The sequence below is a fragment of the Rhincodon typus genome, chromosome 4, assembly GCF_021869965.1.
Source record: "Rhincodon typus isolate 14 chromosome 4, sRhiTyp1.1, whole genome shotgun sequence".
Lineage (NCBI taxonomy): Eukaryota > Metazoa > Chordata > Chondrichthyes > Orectolobiformes > Rhincodontidae > Rhincodon > Rhincodon typus.
In genome coordinates, this window is record NC_063335.1 from 108,199,663 (window position 1) to 108,218,043 (window position 18,381).

Consider the following 18,381-nt stretch of genomic DNA (forward strand, 5'->3'; position numbering starts at 1 on the left):
CCCCTCGCGCTGCACCAGGACTCACTTCCCCTCGCGCTGCACCAGGACTCACTTCCCCTCGTGCTACACCAGGACTCACTTCCCCCTTGCGCTGCACCAGGACTCACTTCCCCCTCGCGCTGCACCAGGACTCACTTTCCCTCATGCTGCACCAGGACTCACTTCCCCTCGCTCTGCAGTGGGACTCGTTTGGAAAGACAGCAGAATCAATGGGCCCAATGGCCTAAACCGACTCCTAATTCCCATTTGTATGTAATTAGATGATTCAGCCCCTACAGCTTGCTCTGCCATTCAATACGATCATGGTTGATCTGTTTGTGTATTGAATTCTACATATCCATGTACGTCTGATATCCTTTGATTCCTCTCCCTGACAACTATCTACCTCTACCTTTAAATATATTCAATATATTTAGGTGTTTCCACCACCACCTCCTGAGGCAGACAATTACAAAGTTTCACAACCTTACATGAAATACTTGACAAGGTGGAAAGCGAACATTTTTATTCTTAGATCTTTTTGAATTACTTTCATTGCTTAATTAAGAAAATTAATTTGCCACAACACAATTACATTCTGAACAGCACCCTTAAGGGCCCAGCAGCCCTGTGATTACTTTTAAAGTTATGGTTTATCATTTTCCATGCACTTCTGTAGTCCTTGCAGAAACAGTCAAGAATATAGTTTCCCCTATGACAACAGTAACTACACTTTGAAACTACATCAGAAGCTCTAAAGTGCTTTGAAATATTCTGATGATTGGCCTCCCTCCATTTGAATTTCTCATGCAAATCCTTTTCCATTGATTTATTGTCTCAGAGCACTGAAATTGTACACACTGGTGAAAAAAATACACATCCATAGTTATGATCCCATTAAGAAAACACATACTTTTAAAATCAGTGATCAACTAATAATATTCTCCATGTACAAATTATTAACTCAACATGTCTTGTTTTAATTCTACACACATATAAAATCTAAAGAGCCGTTCTGTCAAAATTGACATCAGATCTATGTGAACTGCTTCAAACACAGAGACCACAATAACATTTTACTCGGCTGTTCAGATTAGTTTCCAATCTAGTCTTTTTTTAGTTCTTAAAATAAGTCCGCTTACCACTGACTAAAGCTGTGTTTTTCGGTTAAATTATGAGTTTTAACATCACCTCTGTGATTGCTGACCTACAAATCTGCAACACACGAATTTAAAATTCTCACCCTTATTTTCAACACCTCCATGACCTTGTTGCTCGCTTTCTCCAGCTTTACAAGTTTCAGAGTTCACAAGACTCCTGCTACTTTAGCCTCTTCCACATCCTGAATCTCTATTGTTTTATCTGGGGCTTCAGCCATAAGCTGTGGAATTCACTCTCTAAAATTTTCCATATCTCTCTCGCCTTAATATCACTCCTTAAAATCTCTGTCTAATCATTTCGATATCCATCCCTTCTCATGCCTTAATGTGTACTCCTTCTTGATAACTGCTCCTGAAAAGTGGGCCCTAATATTTTTACTATAATAAAAGTTCAATATACATGCAAAATGTTTTTGATTGACATTTAGAAACCAAAAAAAAAACATGTCGGAATAGAAGCTCTTCTCAGGTATGAAACAGAAAATCCTTGAAAGAAATCAGCTCATTGTGAAATTCGTTGTGAGTAACTGTACAGCCTGCAGAATCTCAGACTCCCTGATGGAGAAAATGCCAACCAGCTGCCTGACTGTGGCCAATCCCCTGCACTGGTATGTCAGGCTGTCCTTACTGATTTGCTGTGCCAGGATCCCATGATTGATGGAGCCTCCATTAACTTCAGTGAGTTTTTTCTGCCTAGACTTTGAGACATGGCTGCCAGCTTGCTGCACATGCAGTGTGTTTGCCAGAAAAGCTGCTGGACCATTGTGCAGGTATGAGATTGACATAGCACACTGCAACGGATTTACACCTCCTTGATTGATACTGCTGACTAACAATGCAAATGGTGCAGAAGCGCTAACTGGCACAGCATGGCAAGGCATGGACACTGTGAGCACATAGGTCGCTGCTCAGACAGTGAGTAGCCCTGAGATGCAGCCTAGTCCATCCATGAGCTGAGTGCCTGCCCCTGCTTACAAAGTATCCTTGAAACAGCTTTCAATGCTAGTTGCTAGTGACAATGTTTGTAGTTCCAGAGTGCCCTGCAAGTGTGTTGGAGAGATGCCATGATGGTCACAAGGGGTTGGCAAATGGCAGATGCCAATTCTGGTGGACCAGGAGTGTATAAAGTTGCTGCCTGTGGATCAAGCCCTGAGTTATTTTTTGGTGCTTAACAAGATTGAACAAGTAGTAAACTGAATATGCCAAGTATCCATAATGATTTCAATGTCATGGTTTTCCAATGTTTAGCTTGTTTGGCATCTTTGGTCTTTTCAAGATGATGAGAGTGTGATGAATGTCAATCTTTCAATGGATCTCCACAGACTGGCAAGTTGTTCTTGGAATGGTGTGTGATAAGATGGAGATAGAATTGGATGTGAAGGACACCATAGGCATGTGGTAGGTAGTTAATGAGGCAGGTTAGTAAGATTTGGTGTGAAACCCTGCTAGGCTTCTTGGGGGGGAATGCCTCCAGACAATCGCAATACAACTCACACTTAGTCCAAAACTCAAAAGATTCAGTTTTCAGTGTAGAACAAATGTGGAAGGGAGGAATGAAGGGTAGATGGAATAAGTGGAACAAGGGTTAGTGGGTTAACTTATTTGTTGAAAAGTCTTGCCATTAACAGGGGAAACGCAATGTTGCGTGATGCAGGAAAAATCTGACAGATACATTTATTTTCTTTTAAATAATCAAAATACAAATTTAAATTGTTTTGGTCTTGACCGGATTCTTCAAAGCATAGTTAAAAGTTGTGGAATGTTACATATGAAACCAAGCTGATATTTTGATGCACAGTAAGTTATAAGCTAAATTTTGAGAGTGTTTGTGGTGCAGTGGTAGTGGCCCTACCTCTAAGCCAGGAGGTCTAGGTTCAATTCCTACCTGCTCCAGAAGTGTGTCATAATGTGTCGAAACAGGTTGATTAAAAATATCAATAAACTAAATATTTTCTTAACTGCAGATGCTTTGTCATGCCAGTGAAAATTCTTCATGTTTCCACAAGACATTTAATAAAGGAAGAAACAGATCTATTCAAGAAAGAGAAAAAAACACTATTTATGAGCAGGAAGGTTACCCTCACCCAAGGGCAAAAAGAAAATTTAATAGGAAATTAGAAATAAGGTAAATGTAACTTTAAGAGGAGGGAATGTAGAGGCCTCAAGTAAAGAATTGGAAACCTAAAACTAAAGGATAACAAATGCCTGATTAGAAAGTCTAGTTTTCACATTCATGTGGAAAGTGGGGAAATTCACATTGGGCTGCAGGATAGCAGCTCAAAGGGATAGCAGACGAAGAGAGGGGCAGTCAATTTTGGAAAGAATCACAGCACCACTGAGATAAACAAACACTGTATCTTTTGCAGTGTAATAGAATTAGTTCCAGCAGAAACGGCAGCAAATCAAGCAGGATGGTGATGGTTGTATCCAAATACTTAGACATCAGGTGTGAAACTTTCTGCTCTGAGCCATATTTCTGAGACCAGATATGTTGTATCCTTTTCCCTCTCGTGACTCAGTTCATTCAACTGAAGATATGGGGACAAAAATTAGGTCCATTAGAGGGTGCAAACTGTGCTATGTGTTATTATCCTGTACCAATTTGAGATGGAATAGCCAATGTGAAACTTGGTGCTTTCCGCTTATCTCAATGATGGTACCATGCAGTTTAGTTCTAAAAGGGCTGTTGGCTGCATGCTCAGCAGGGGGCCTAGGTGAATGTGTTCCCAGCATAAGTCACAACTATCCCGTGCTTCCTAAAGGCAAGTTCTACTTCTTAAAGAACGGCAGCAGCCGGTGAAACTGCAAAAAGAATGTTTTAGAGAATAAATAAGACTGCAAAGGTGCTGAAGCTCAGAGGGAGGCATCCCATGTTTTTCTGCTATCACACCGAGAACCTTGGAAAGGAGGAGCAAAGTTATGTTTCCAATGGAACCCTCTAGGCATGCACAGTAAACAGAATGGGAACAGCTAGTTGTGGAAGTGAATTAAATGAATTTGGTCTAAGGATCTGGCTTCAGCGCTGTAAAACATTCAGTTACCCCGCACTGGTTGTCAAGGCCAGTGAATACATAAATGCTCCAGCACTTCTCTATCTACTGCTGTAAACACATTGAGGTACTGTTATGGAGTATCATGGCGCCTGCATATGCGCTCTCCCTGAGACTACTCGCTTCTTATCTCTAAGTAAGGCTCTTCAGCTCCATAAGTACTGTAGCACTCCTTTCCTTACCTCTGTACTTAGCAGGTTCTCCAATACACCCCTTTAGTGCACTGTCTAAGGCCTCTCTATTCACTTACTCCTTATGGACTGTTGTTTTCCTTCTCACTGAAGACAGTCATGTGATCAGTTACAGCATCATGATTTGTACGAACCTCAAACTAGCACATTTGTCCCCTTCTCTCTAATTTGTCAACATTATTTAAGTTGTTTCTTTTTATTTATGTACCTAGCCTGAATAATACCAATCAGCATCATTATTACCATTATTGTTATCACAATTATCACCATCTTGCCCCCACCCCATTTAACGCTGAATCTCACAGGTCGAGATAATCTGCAACTCCGGCTGAACATTCCTATCAGGTTTGGCTGAGTTCAACATTGAGATGATGGTATTGTGCTGTGCCTGGAATAGACCTACCACCCTGTGTGCTGTCAGATGCAGGTTAGGTATGGCTGTCCCTTATTCTACACACTTAATCTCTCTTCCTGGCTTGAGTAAGATCTGTGCCTTCCTGTTCCTCCTGAATGTCTCTTCAGGCATTCTGTCCAGACAAGAACTCTGTTGATCCTTTTGTCTGAAAAATGTGCTTCTGACTTCCTGTCCCTGAACCAGATGTCCTGACTTTAAGGTTGTCAGATGTTTTTGATCTGTATTTAAAGTTGCTGCTTTTTGCTATGAGTTTTTTCTAGAATTTTCAACTCCTCATGGTATTGAGAGGTTATGTTTGGCTTGTGATTGAGTTCTAAAATGCGTGCATTCATTTTTAACCTCCTCCTCATTAACAATTCCAGCAGCAATTATCCAATATTCAATGGTTATTCTCTGTAATTGAGTTGAGTTATTTGCCATTCTGAATTCTTATGCATGAATGATTTTACAGTCTTGACTGCTCTTTCTGCCTCTCTGTTCAACTGAGAATGGAGCAGGGAACTTGTCACCTGCCTGACACCTGCCTCCAAAATAAACTTCCCGATATCTTTGTTTGCAAAGTGAGATCCGTTGTCCAATACTTTTTCCTCTGTGAAATGACATATTGTGTGGTGAAATGAAGTTTTGGCACTTGAATCTATCTTGAATAATAATCAACAAGGTATAACCATATTTTCCTTTAAAATCCAGCAATCTATTACAAGTCTTTCCCGTGGCATTTCCAGAAATGCCGGGAAGGGAGGGTTTGAAATATGAATACAGACTGGAAAGGCTGTAACTATTTTTTCACTGGAGCATAGATAAAGTGAATGACAAGAGTCTTTTCCCTTAGGTAGGGGAGTTCAAAACTAGGGGGCATATTTTTAAGGTGAAAGTAGAAAGATTTAAAAAGGACATGGGGGACAACTTTTTTTACACGGAGAATGGCTCATGTGTGGAATGAACTGCCAGAGAAAGTAATGGATGCAGGTACAGTTACAATGTTTGAAAGACACTTGGATAAGTTCATGAATGCAAAAGGTTTTGGAGGATATGGGCCAAACACACGCAGGTGGGGCTATTTTAGTTTGGGAACATGGCTGGCATGGACTGGTTGGACTGAAGAGTCTGTTTCCATGCTGTATGACTCTATGACTCTATAAATCCTGATGAAATCATTGGTTCTGTAGGCACTTGACTGTAAATGACATGTTTGACATGACAAAGTGTAATTCTGTATTCCCTTTCCAAATGACATTTTAAAAATCCATTCATGGGGTGAAGGCATCACTGGATTGATCAGTATTTATTGTCCATCCCTAATTACCCTACAGAAAGTGGTGCTAGGTGATCTTCTTGAAACACTATAGTCCTTGTTCTGTAGTGACACCCATAGTGCTGCCAGGATTACAGCCCAACAACCAGATAGGAGATGTGATAAAGTTCTAAGCCATTATTGTATGTAACTTGAAGGTAACTTGCAAGTGGTGGTGCACTCGCTACCCTTGTCATTCAAGGTGGTGGAGGTCATGGGTTTGGATGGTGCTGCTGGAGGAGCCTGGTGATTTGCTGCAGTGTGCCATGTAGATGATACACAGTGCTGTCATTATGCATCAGAGGTGAAGACAGTGAATGTGGAAGATGATGGATGGAGTGTCAATGATTCGGGCAGCTTTGTTGTCTTCCAGAACCAGGAGTGTTGACCAAGTGTTGCAGACTGGCACATTCCAAGCTCCAGGACTATGTGCTGATGGATGCACTAAAGCTTAGGAGAGCTGCTGCCAAGGTGCAGTTGGAAAAGACCATCAGCTAAGGTCTTTCTGCCAAAGTATAATGAGGGTCTGTTCGGCCATCAGAGCCTCTTGTTGCCTCAAAATCAAGGTAAATAGTGTCCTGCATAATGCCTTTGGCCCTTCCAGCTGCAGGGAATGTCAGTTCCAAAGTTTGTTTTTCTTGATATGCAAAGTCTGTACAGAAGCAAACTGCTCTAGTCACTGTATGTGTATAAAGATTTTTATATGAATTAAGTTTATTTTTGAAATTAAAAAATGAATTGGGCAGTTTTGTCCTCGATGTTGTAAAGCTTCTTGAGTGTTCTTGGAGTGCATTCATCCAGGCAACATCACAACACCTGACTGCAGCCTTGTAGATGATGGACATGCATTTGGGAGACAGGAGGTGAGTTACTCACTGCAGAAGTCCTAGTCTCTGACCTGCTCTTATAAGAACACAGGAACTTGGGAGTAGGCAATTCCATAAGACCCCAAGACATGGAAGGAATCTCTTTCAGATTCCTGGAGTGCAATCCATCCTAACGGGGTGATTTATCCACTTTCAGACTTTTCAGCTTCCCCAGCACCTTCTCCTTAGGTGGTCCTTAGGCCATTACACTCACCTCTATCTCCCGACTTCTTGAAGTTTTGGTATGCTACTGGTGTCTTCCACTAAGACTGATATAAAGTACCTGTTCAGTTCCTCTGCCATTTCCTTGTTCCCATCAATATTTATCCAGCCTCATTTTCCAGCAGCCCAACGATCACTCTTGTCTCGCTTACCTTTTAGATATCTAAAAAAAAATTTGTGCAATCTTATTTTATATTATTAGCTCAGCTTAGTCTCATATTTCATCCTCTCAGCCCTTTATTGGTTTTCAAGTAATCCTCTGCTGGTTTTTAAAATCTTCCCAATTATCTGACTTCCCACTAATCTCAACTACATACTATGTGTTTTTCTTTTGCTTTTATGCTATCCCTGATTTTTCTTGTCAACCACAGTTGCTTTGCCCTCCCTTTAGTATGCTTCTACTTCTATGGGATGAATTTCTGTAGAGCCTCCTGAATTAGCCCCAGAAACTCATGCCATTGCTGCTCTACCGTCTTCCCTGCCATGCTCCCATTTCAATAAATTCTGGCCAACTCCTCCCTCATATCTTTGTAGTCACCTTTACTCAAATGAAGGACCTTTATTTCTGATTCCAGCTTCTCTCTCTCAATTCAGCCCCTCGAGCCTGCTCTGCCATTCAATACTATCATGGTTGACCTCATCCTGACCTCAACTCCACTTGCCTGCCCACTTTCCAAATGCTTCAACCCATTATCAATTAAAAATCTGTCTCCTTCCTCCGTAAACTTACTCAATGTCCTGGCATCCACCATACTCTGGGAGAAATAATTTATTGTCAGCTCTGTTTTAAATTTGCATTCCCTTATCCTAAAAATATGATCTCTTATTCTAGATTGCTCAACATAAGGAAACATCCTCTCTATGCCTACTTTGTCAGTCTCCTTTAGCACCTTTTATGCCTCAATTAGATCTCTTCTCATTATTGTAAACTCTATCAAGTATAGGCCTAAATAGCACAATGTAGCCAATGTACTTATACGTATAGTGCAGTTCAGTTTCTGATTAATGGTAACACCCAGGATGTTGACAGTGGGGATTGAGTGACAGCATTGCTATTGAATGTCAAGGAGCGATGATTAGATTCTCTCTTGTTGGAGATGGTCATTGTTTGGCATTTGTGTGGCACCAACTTTACTTGCCACTTCAGCCCAGAGCTGGATATTGTCCAAGTCTTGTTGCACATGGCTAGTACACTGATTGCTGTGTTCTTGCTATGCGCATCATGACACCTGGATGGAGTTTCTCCCATGGGGTTTCTCTTCTCATGGATTTTGTTGTAGCCATTCTTCACACCAGTAAATCTTACACTATTGTCAAGTGTTGTTTCTGTTGTTTGTGTTAAATTTTCAGCACATCGTCTGCTTCATTTTGATCACTCTTGCAGACAAAGTTGCTGCCTTTATGCATTCCTTGACAGATTTTTGATCTACGTCAATTTATCTGATTTTGCTCTCAGTTGCTGGTGAACCCTTAGTTTATACCAATGAATAAGATTCCTTACACAAGAATAATATGTTCTTTTTCTACTCAGTCCATTATTTCCCTCATGAATGTATCTGTCATTACTTCCACCTTGCCTGGAATATAAACTATTAACCTAAGAGATAGCAAGAACTGCAGATGCTGGAGTCAGAAAAAAACTTTCTAAAGAAGGTCCCGACCCAACACGTCAGCTTTCCTGCTCCTCTGATGCTGCCTGGTCTGCTGTGTTCCTCCAGCTCCACACTGTGTTATTAATAATCAACCTAAGCCTGAATCTTTCTAGCAAAGAGGCATTTTTGAGATTTCACTCAATTCCAATACGTTATCAAACTCTTTTTGTCCATCTTGACCTGGAGGTTCAGTCCTGTCAGGTAGTATGTGAACCTTTCACCTCCCTATGTAACTGCTAATGCTTCTTTCTCCATGATTGTGTGCCTCTGTTCAGCTTCCATCAAAGCTTTCAAAGTAAAGTAGACCAGATTTCATGTTTCATCCATTTGCACTTGAATAAGTCCTGTGGCTCATGTACTTGCAGCTACTACTAACCTATGTCAGGATCGCAATGATTCTAAACATCAGCAGAAAGGTAGATTTTCTCAAATCATTCCAAAAGCTTCGGTCTGTTCCTGACTCCAATCCATTTCTGGCCTTTCTTCAAATGCTCCCTTATGGCTTGAGCAGCATGGTGGCTCAGTGGTTAACGCTGCTGCCTCACAGCACCAGGGACCCGGGTTCACTTCCACCCTCGGGTAGCTGTGTGGAGTTTGCATATTTTCCCTGTGTCTGTGTAGATTTCCTCCCACAGTCCAAAGATGTGCAGGTTAGGTGGATTGGCCATGCTAAATTGCCCATAGTGTCCAGGGATGTTTAGGTCAGGTGGGTTAGACATAGGGGAATGAGTCAGGGTGGGATGCTCTTCAGAGGAGTGGTGAGGACTTGTTGGGATGAATGGCCTGTTTCCACACTGTAGGGATTCTATGAGTTGAGATAAATCTTCCCACTCGATCTACCCTGCCAGAAAAGTGCGTTTTATGTACTTCAGTGTCAAAAACTCACTGATGGCTCTTGTCTTCCTTGAATCCACTTTGTTGCCTTGGTTTTGAATAATGTGTCCTAGAAAAGTAACTCATTCTGGAGAATTGAATTTCTCAGCTAATGTTTTGTAGTGCCTTTAACAAGTCCTTCACATGCCAGTCATGGCCCTTCTTCATTTTATCATACACAGAGATGTTATCTGTGTGGCAAATACCTTGGACATCTATTAGACTGTTGGAGGAAACTGGAGCACTTGAAGGAAACCCACCACAGTCACCCAAGTGGAATTGAACCTGGGTGCCTGACACTGTGAGGCAGCAGTGCTAACCACTTGACCCACCATGCCTACCAGAGAGCAAATGAACAGGCAACAATTGCATCCTGTTCCATTCCTTGAATTGGGTGCTTGTCCTGAGCGCAGTGTCATTGCTACAGCATTACAATCGCCCAGCCAGAGGTGCAGCAATGAATTGCAGAAGCATTCTGTAAGTTGATTGACGGCTATTAGAGGCTGGCACATATTGGATGCCAGTGTCTATGGATATGGGGTGTTTGTGACTGGTTTCCATAGAACACATCCAGACAAGTGTCCATACAGTGTGGAAGCAGGCCATTCAGCCCATCGAGTCCACACCAACCTTCTAAAGAGCATCCCACCCAGACCCACCCCCCACCTTATCTCTACAACCCTGCACTTCCCATGGCCAATCCATCTAACCTGCACATCTTTGGACTGTGGGAAGAAACAGGAGCACCTGGAGGAAACCCACACAGACATAGGGAGAACATGCAAACTCCATACACAGTTGCCCAAGGTCCCCAGTGCTGTGAAGCAGCAGTGTTAAATATTGAGCTACTGTACCACCCCTGAGATATCAGTGCCTGGTGTCCAACATGGACATCCTTCACATGGGAAGCAGTGAGTTGATGTCACCAGCTGCCAGTACTGATTTTCACATTGGGATGTCTTGATGACGATCTCATTTGTCATGTTTGGCAAGATAATAAGCTGTCTATTAATGAGGCAGGTTGGGCTTTTAACAAGGTGCTTAATAAATAATAATTTCCTTGATGATGCTGCTGCCTAATGAGAAACTCATCACACCGCTTGTCAAAAGCATAAAGGGTGGAGTAAGATGCTCCCAACTTCAAGATAGGTGCCATTGTTTTCTCAAGCAATTCAAACTCAAATTTGCCGTACTTCATATCTTTCAGGTCCATTCTGTCCGATAGAAATCAGAAATAACTCCATTGTCAACATGAGTTGTCTGGTGCAAAGGAAGATGGTTATGGTTGTTGTAGGTCAGTCATCTCATCTCCTGGACATCACTGCAGGAGTGTCTCAGGGTAGCATCCTCGGCTCAACCATCATCAGCTGCTTCAGTTATGACCTTCTCTTCATCATAAATAAGGATGTTTGTTGGTAATCACAAAATGTTTAGCACCATTCGTGACTCCTCAGATACTGAAACATGTTCAAATGCAGCAAGATCTGGGTAATATCCAGTCTCAAGCTGACAAGTGGCAAGTAACATTCACGCTACAAAGTAGCATGAAATGACCATATCCAACAACAGAGAATATAATGATCACTGCTTGATATTCAATGGTATTGCAATCACTGGATCCCCCACTTTCAACATGTTAGAAGTTACAGTTGATTCACCAATTATTCTACAATATCATCTTCCAAACCTGTGATCTCTAGCACCTAGAAGGACAAGGGCAGCAGACACATGGGAACATCACCACCTGCAGGTTCCTCTTCAAATCACTCAGCGTTCTGACTTGGAAATATATCTGTTTGTCACTATATGAAAAACTAAAAGAATTGCAAATGCTAGAAATCACAAACAAACACATAAATTGCTTGAAGGTTTTGAAGAAGGGTCACTGGACCCAAAAAAGCTAACTCTGCTTTCTCTCCACAGATGCTGCCAGACCTGATGAGTTTCTCCAGCAATTTCTGTTTTTGTTTCTGTTTGTCACTGTCTCTGGTTTAAAATTCTGGAACTTCCTTTCTAACACAGCTATGGCGTTCCCTAAGCCCCAAGGAGAGCAACAATTCAAGAATGGTGTTCAGCAACATCTTCTCAAGTGTAATTAGGGATGGACAATAAATGCTGTTGGCAAATACCAATATACCAGGAATGAAAGACATTGTCCTATGGTCATATATTCATAAATCATAATATCTTTCCATTTTCTACACCATATAAAATGTAACTGGAATGTCTTATCAGAAAATCTGTGTCTTCTTAGTTGCCAAACTTTTTAAAGCCTCATTGTAGAATATTTTTAACAGAGGTCAAAACAGATGGAATCCATTTACCATCATATTTGCATCTTCAAAACAATTTGCTGCTGAAAATTGCACATGGAAGGAGATATTTAGAAAGGAACAGTTTATACTCATGAAAACACATGGTAACTTCTTTCTATAAATACTTTGACTGAAAATCGGAGGCAGATGAGAAAGCTGCAGACAACATTCTGAAGAACAGCAAACATTTTCTTTACAAAGAGACATTAGCCTTGATGTCTATCATTGAACTTTATTCTCTCCAATTACTCACGCAATAGGTAACTTCAATTTGATTTGTGCATATCTTAGCAAATAAATATTTGAAAATGTTAGAGAGCAACAAATATTAAGCCACCCAAACTTGGCAAGATTAGATGGTCATGGAAAGCCAACAATAATAAACTGGGATTTAATAAATTAAACCTCTGCCTTATATTAAAGAAGGAGTCAGTGCACATCTTATTGTTCACAACCAGTCAGCACAAAAAATAAACTATAAACCGATGGGAATAGCCACTAGTAGTCACGATCATTTAGTCAAAGGGTTCCAACATATTAACGTGCCAAGCAGACGGGGAATGACCCCTGTAATTCATTGGATAATAGGTTTCAGCTATTCTGGTGGCTAAGAGTTGCCAGATCTGCATACAAATAGTATACAAACAGCTTGTCAAAGTAGTTCCACATTTTTATGTTTTATATTGTAAGTAATCCTAGTAATGTTCAAAGGGCTGTTACATGGATAATTATACCCCTTTTATTCTTGCAACTTTACACTGGTATAAAAGCTGCATTGAACCCATGCCTATGTCAAGCTGCCAACACAGACCACCCGTATTATACAAATCAGTACAATCATAGTATGAAATGAAACGTTGGCAAACTTCACCATGAAGCATCTTCCCCAGGTTCTGCATGAGTGTGCAGTGGCATTCCAGAGACTGTTAACAGTGCTCGTTCTCTTTACTCTGCACAGTAATTGTCTGTTTAATTCCAGGCAAATGAACTGGGGGCAAAGTAACTTCAAAACATGTGGAACACTAAATTCAACTTGCAAAAATGTGGCTGCCAATACAAGACTGCAGTACAAATTCATGGAATTTCAGACTTTAAACAGATAAGAGGAGAGTGCAGATTGAAAAGTTGTGTTCACACTGTATCTGGCTCGACCACACCTTGAGTACTCAAACCCTGATCCATCTATTCTCCTGAAAAAAACTCCGAAATCTCAACAGTTCCTGATCAAACTACAGTTGAAGATTCCATTGACAACTGTCTATGTTTAATGACTTGTCTGAATGTGTCAGGACTGAAAGCCATTTTGGACTTTTCATGTCTTATCCTTCTTTACTTTTAGAATCAACAGTTACTGGACAACGTGCTTTTTAAAATAAAATCTTTGTCTTTTTTTACCTGCTCTGTATGCGTGTGTGTGTATATTGGGTATTTTTAGAAGGGTAGATATTTATTCTTTAACAATGTATTAATCAGCTTTAAACATTTTTTATAAGTTTTTTTACAATAAAACATTGTTTCAGTTGTTCATGAAAGAAACCTGGTCAATGGATCTCTTTTTTTCTAAACATAAGGTAGATAAGTATTTAATTGGTAATATCAGTAACCGGTAAAACATCTAAATTAATGTTGAGACAGGTGGAGGGGTGGGATGAGTGAGAGATAGATAGAGAGAGACAGTGCACTCCTCCAGCCTTGGACCAGTCTGTGCTAAAAGTTGGAATATATCACATGTATAAACAAGATTTGTAAAATATAAAAGGAAATTTATCCAGCACTACTGCCTCAAAGAGCCAGGGACCTGAGTTTCATTCTAGCCTCGGGTGAATGTCTATTTGGAGTTTGTATGGGTTTCTGTTGAGTGCTCCAGTTTCCTGCCACGTTCAAAGATGTGCAGGTTAGATAGCTTGGCCATGCTAAATTGCCCATAATGTCCAGACATGACTAGTCATGGTAAATGTTGGATTATGGTGATAGGGTCGGGTAGTGGGTCTGTTTGGGATGCTTTTTGGAGGTCAGTGAAGACTCAATGGGACGAATGGCCTCCATCTGCACTACAAGGATCCTATGATTCTACGAACTTTAGGAGCCATAGCATCCACTCTGGAAAATGTTTAGAAATGACTTTCTCAAAAGAACACCCAGTTTACAATTACTGCAAGCCTCATAGGATGAGGGCATCACTGACCAGGCAGCATTTATTACCCAGAGGACAGTTCAGAGTTCATGCCTGTGGGTCTTGAGTCACATGTAGTCCAGGCCAGGTAAAGATGGCAGATTTCCTTTCCTAAAGGACATTAGTGAACCAGCTGGGTCTTTTCCCCTGACAATCAGTTCATGGTCATGATTATATTCTTAATTCCAGATACTTCAAATTCAAATTCCATCCTCTGCCATGACCAGGATTTGAACGCAAGTCCCTGGATAGTTATCAGGGTCTAGTGGATTAACAGTCCAGCGATAATACCACTAGGCCATTGCCTCCCCCAGGGCATTGCCTCCTCAGAACAACAAGATCATCATAAGAAATCTTGGAACATATTGTTCTTACCTCTCATGGACTTCAGATGTTTAAAAAAAATCTACCTCCTATGCCTTCTAACCTGCCTGTGCTGCATGCAAGTCTGCATGTGTTGCATGGTTTGGGACAAGTTTTACCTTTTTTTAATAATGTTTATATTTTTATCTGAGTGAGTTTTTTTTAAATATAACACTCTTTAGTTGCTAACACAAGAGATCTGGGTGGTTTGTTTCTTCTTAGCAAATAAAGTACACACTGAATAGAATAAAGTACCACTTTTAAAACAATCCAAACTCTGTTATACCAATCCCAGGAAAGACAAAGGAGCAACTTGGTCAATCCCTCCAGACTTAGTTGAAACACCACCTTGGAACTGTATCTATTGTTGGATTATGAGAACTGGAAACTAGACATGTTTGGACACTAAAATGAAACGAAGAACTGCAGATGCAAAAACAAAAATTTCTGGAGAAATTCGTCAGGTCTGGGAAGAGAAACAGAGTTAACATTTTGAATCCAGTGACTCTTCTTCAGAACCTATCTCTCTTTGAGTGAAGTAATTTGAAAAATTTCAAATATCAGCACATCTAACTTTCTCATCTCAATCTGAAATCTGGTTGGAAGATTTCTCATCATCTGTGGTCAACAGTAATGTAAGCTCATTGACAAGAAACTGAAGGAACTGTGAGAAATTTTACCCTTATAGTTGGGACTCTTGATTAATACAGTTTTCCCTATTTTTCCACTTATGATTATTCTACAAAGCTATGTGTGTGTCTTGCTTGCCTGTGTGTGAATGCATTTGTACAAGTGCCTGTGCGTTTGGGATTAAGGGGGATATAATTTAATTCAAATAGTAGCTTAGTTGATAATCAGTTTACCACTTATTTGAAGAATAGGTTTGCCTGCAGTAAATGCATTTTTGAGCTAATTGAAAAGCCAGGGAAAATCATCTTCTGTTCTAGTTAACAGTAATAAGGTGAAATATATTGACAATTTTTGTGATTGAAAGAGAAGTTTACACTTTGGTGTGGCTTTGGAGTAGTGGGTCTTGACTTGAAGCACATCCCTTTCACCAATCATAGCACAACCGAGATCTAGTGTAGTCCAACTGCTTTTCACTGCCTTCCTTTCACCTGCCTTCCTGTAAAGTCTTTCAATCTCCCAGCTTTTCTGGTTCTGTTGCATCTGTTCTGACTGTGCCACCTTCTACAGAAACTTTTCTGTTTCAGCTTTCCCTTTTCTTCCATCAAGGATTCCCCCTTCAGCATGATTGAGCGGGCCTTTAGCCATATCCATCCCAATTTCCATATTTCTATCCTCATCCTTTCCCACTCCCACCCAGAACCACAATAGGGCACTTCAGTCACCATATTCCTATCCAGCAGCCTCCATATTCAATGGACCATCATCTGCCATTTTCAGCACCTTCTGTGCAATGCCACCAACAAACACACCTTCTCCTCTTGATTCAACATTCCAAAGGGACCGTTTTATCTGTAACTAATGGTTGTGGCTCAATTGATGGTATTCTCGGGTCTAGGTTATTGGTTTTATTACTATTCCAGTGACTTCAGCATGAAATCCTAGAGTGACATTGTGTCCTGTTAAGGATCAAGTGCCAGAATCATGGAATTTTCATATTGTGGATGAAGGCCATTCAGCTCATCATGTATGTGCCAAATCTCCAAAAGAGCAGCTCATTTGCTGTTATTCTACTGCTTACTCCCTATAATTGTATTCGTTTTCCCTTTACAAGTAACCATCTGATTCCATTTACAATGCTGTGATTACATCTGCCTCCACCACACCTTCTGGCAGTGCATTCCAGGCCCTAACCACTCGCTGTGTGAAAAAGACTTTCCTCATAACATTTTGGCTTGTTAACTAATTACTTTAAATCTGTTCCCTCTCATTTTTGGTTCTTCCACCTGGAACCCAAACATAAGAAACGACCCTGCGAGGTCACTCGTATTGGCATTAGAGAGGAGCTGTTTAACATTGTCAATATAGACGAAGTCATGGATCTTACAGCACTGGTGAAGATGTCTAACTCTCTGACTTCTAAAACAATTCAGTCAATGTTCATGGCAAAATAATGCTGACTGAGCTATACTCTTTCACTAACATGTTTGATTTTGAAAGCATCATAGTGTGACTGAAGATGCCCAGCCTGATTTAAAAACTCAAGTTGAATAAGCTGCGTATGACATCATGAGAGCCAGACCAGTGTCGATAGATTCAGGACATGGTCATGAAGAAAATATCGCATGGTCTAAACATCCAGGATCCAGTGAAAAAGAGACTACCTGTTCCCAGGAAAAAAAGATGGAGTTACTCATCATAGAATTCTTAGTCTCTGTGTTTGTAGCCATACTAATTATACGGCTGGTCCAGTATAGTTTCGGTAACTCCTAGGATGAAGGATTCATTGGTGGCAATGCCATTGAATGTCAAGGGCTGGTCAGTAATGCTTCTGAGAGTCCTGGTAGTTATGTCTGACCAGTAAAGTATGTTGTCATGCAATAAGCCAATTTGTCAACTGCAGTATCTCTTTGTAAAGACTTCACACTAGTATATCCTTTACCACTAACCAATAAACAGAACACAGTCACAGTATAGACAGAGGAGACTTGGTGGCAGCAAACTACCTCAAACAACCTTACCCTGTGTTCACGGACCAACAGAGATGACTAAAACCATGAGGTGCAAGCAATAGCACATTAACAGCGAAACCTGGTACAAACTCCCAGGATTCCTCGACCTTAGCATCAATACTGTGTCTTTCTTTAATGTACAACTTGACTACAAAGACAAGCCCCCAATAAAGTTGACTCTTTATTTTCTGATTGTAATTAAATTTTAACAATCAGCATTATGTTTAGTAACCTCATAATTTTACACCAAGCTTTTGATTGCTTATCATCTTAATTCTGTATCCCACTTCAACTCTGATCTGTCTAATACAGTCTCTTAGATTTTCCCAGTGCAACTCAGTGGAAGGTGAAGGAACAAGATCTCATCTTTTGATTAAACATTTTACAACCTTCCTGATACTGTGTTGAACAATTTCAGATCATAAATACTATTTGTACTTTATCTGACTGCAGCTGGTGCTAAATCTTCTGCTGTTATCATTTACTGCTTTTCTATTGCCGCGTCCCATTACCACCCAATTGTGTTTTTTAGCACCGCCCACTCTGTCACTTAAACATTCTTACGGTTTGTCCTATCATATGTTCTTTCCTACCCCATACTCTCTGCACGCAGTAACATCCATTCTCCAGTCTAATAAAGTCATTGACCTGGAACATTAACTGTGTTTTGCTCTCCACAGATAGTGCCAAGCCTGCTAAATAATTCAAGTATTTTAATTCCATTTATGATTCAGTTCATGAACTTTCACAGCATTTTGCCTTTTCTTTTTGTGATGTGGCCAGTTCTGCTCATTGTCCGTTAGGCATTTTGTAATATTCTATGGTTGTGAAAGTTACAGTATGAAGGTAATTCTATATACATGTTACCACTGACATTTCGTCAAAATTAGATTATTAAATAATTAGTTGTGAAATCTATTGGAATGCATTGAGGAAATGAGGAAGCATTGTAGAAATATGTGCGAGAAATTGCTTTCTTCTTGCTTCCTTTTCAAACTTTCATAAAGTTAACTGGAAAGCAAGCTTATAGAGAATTATAAATTAATGAACAATATGGAAAGGACAGATCTTGAAAATCACCCTAAACTGAACAAAGAGATAACAAGAACTGCAAATACTGGAGTCAGAGACAACACAGTGTGCAGCTGGAGGAACACAGCAGACCAGGCAGCATCAGAGGAGCAGGAAA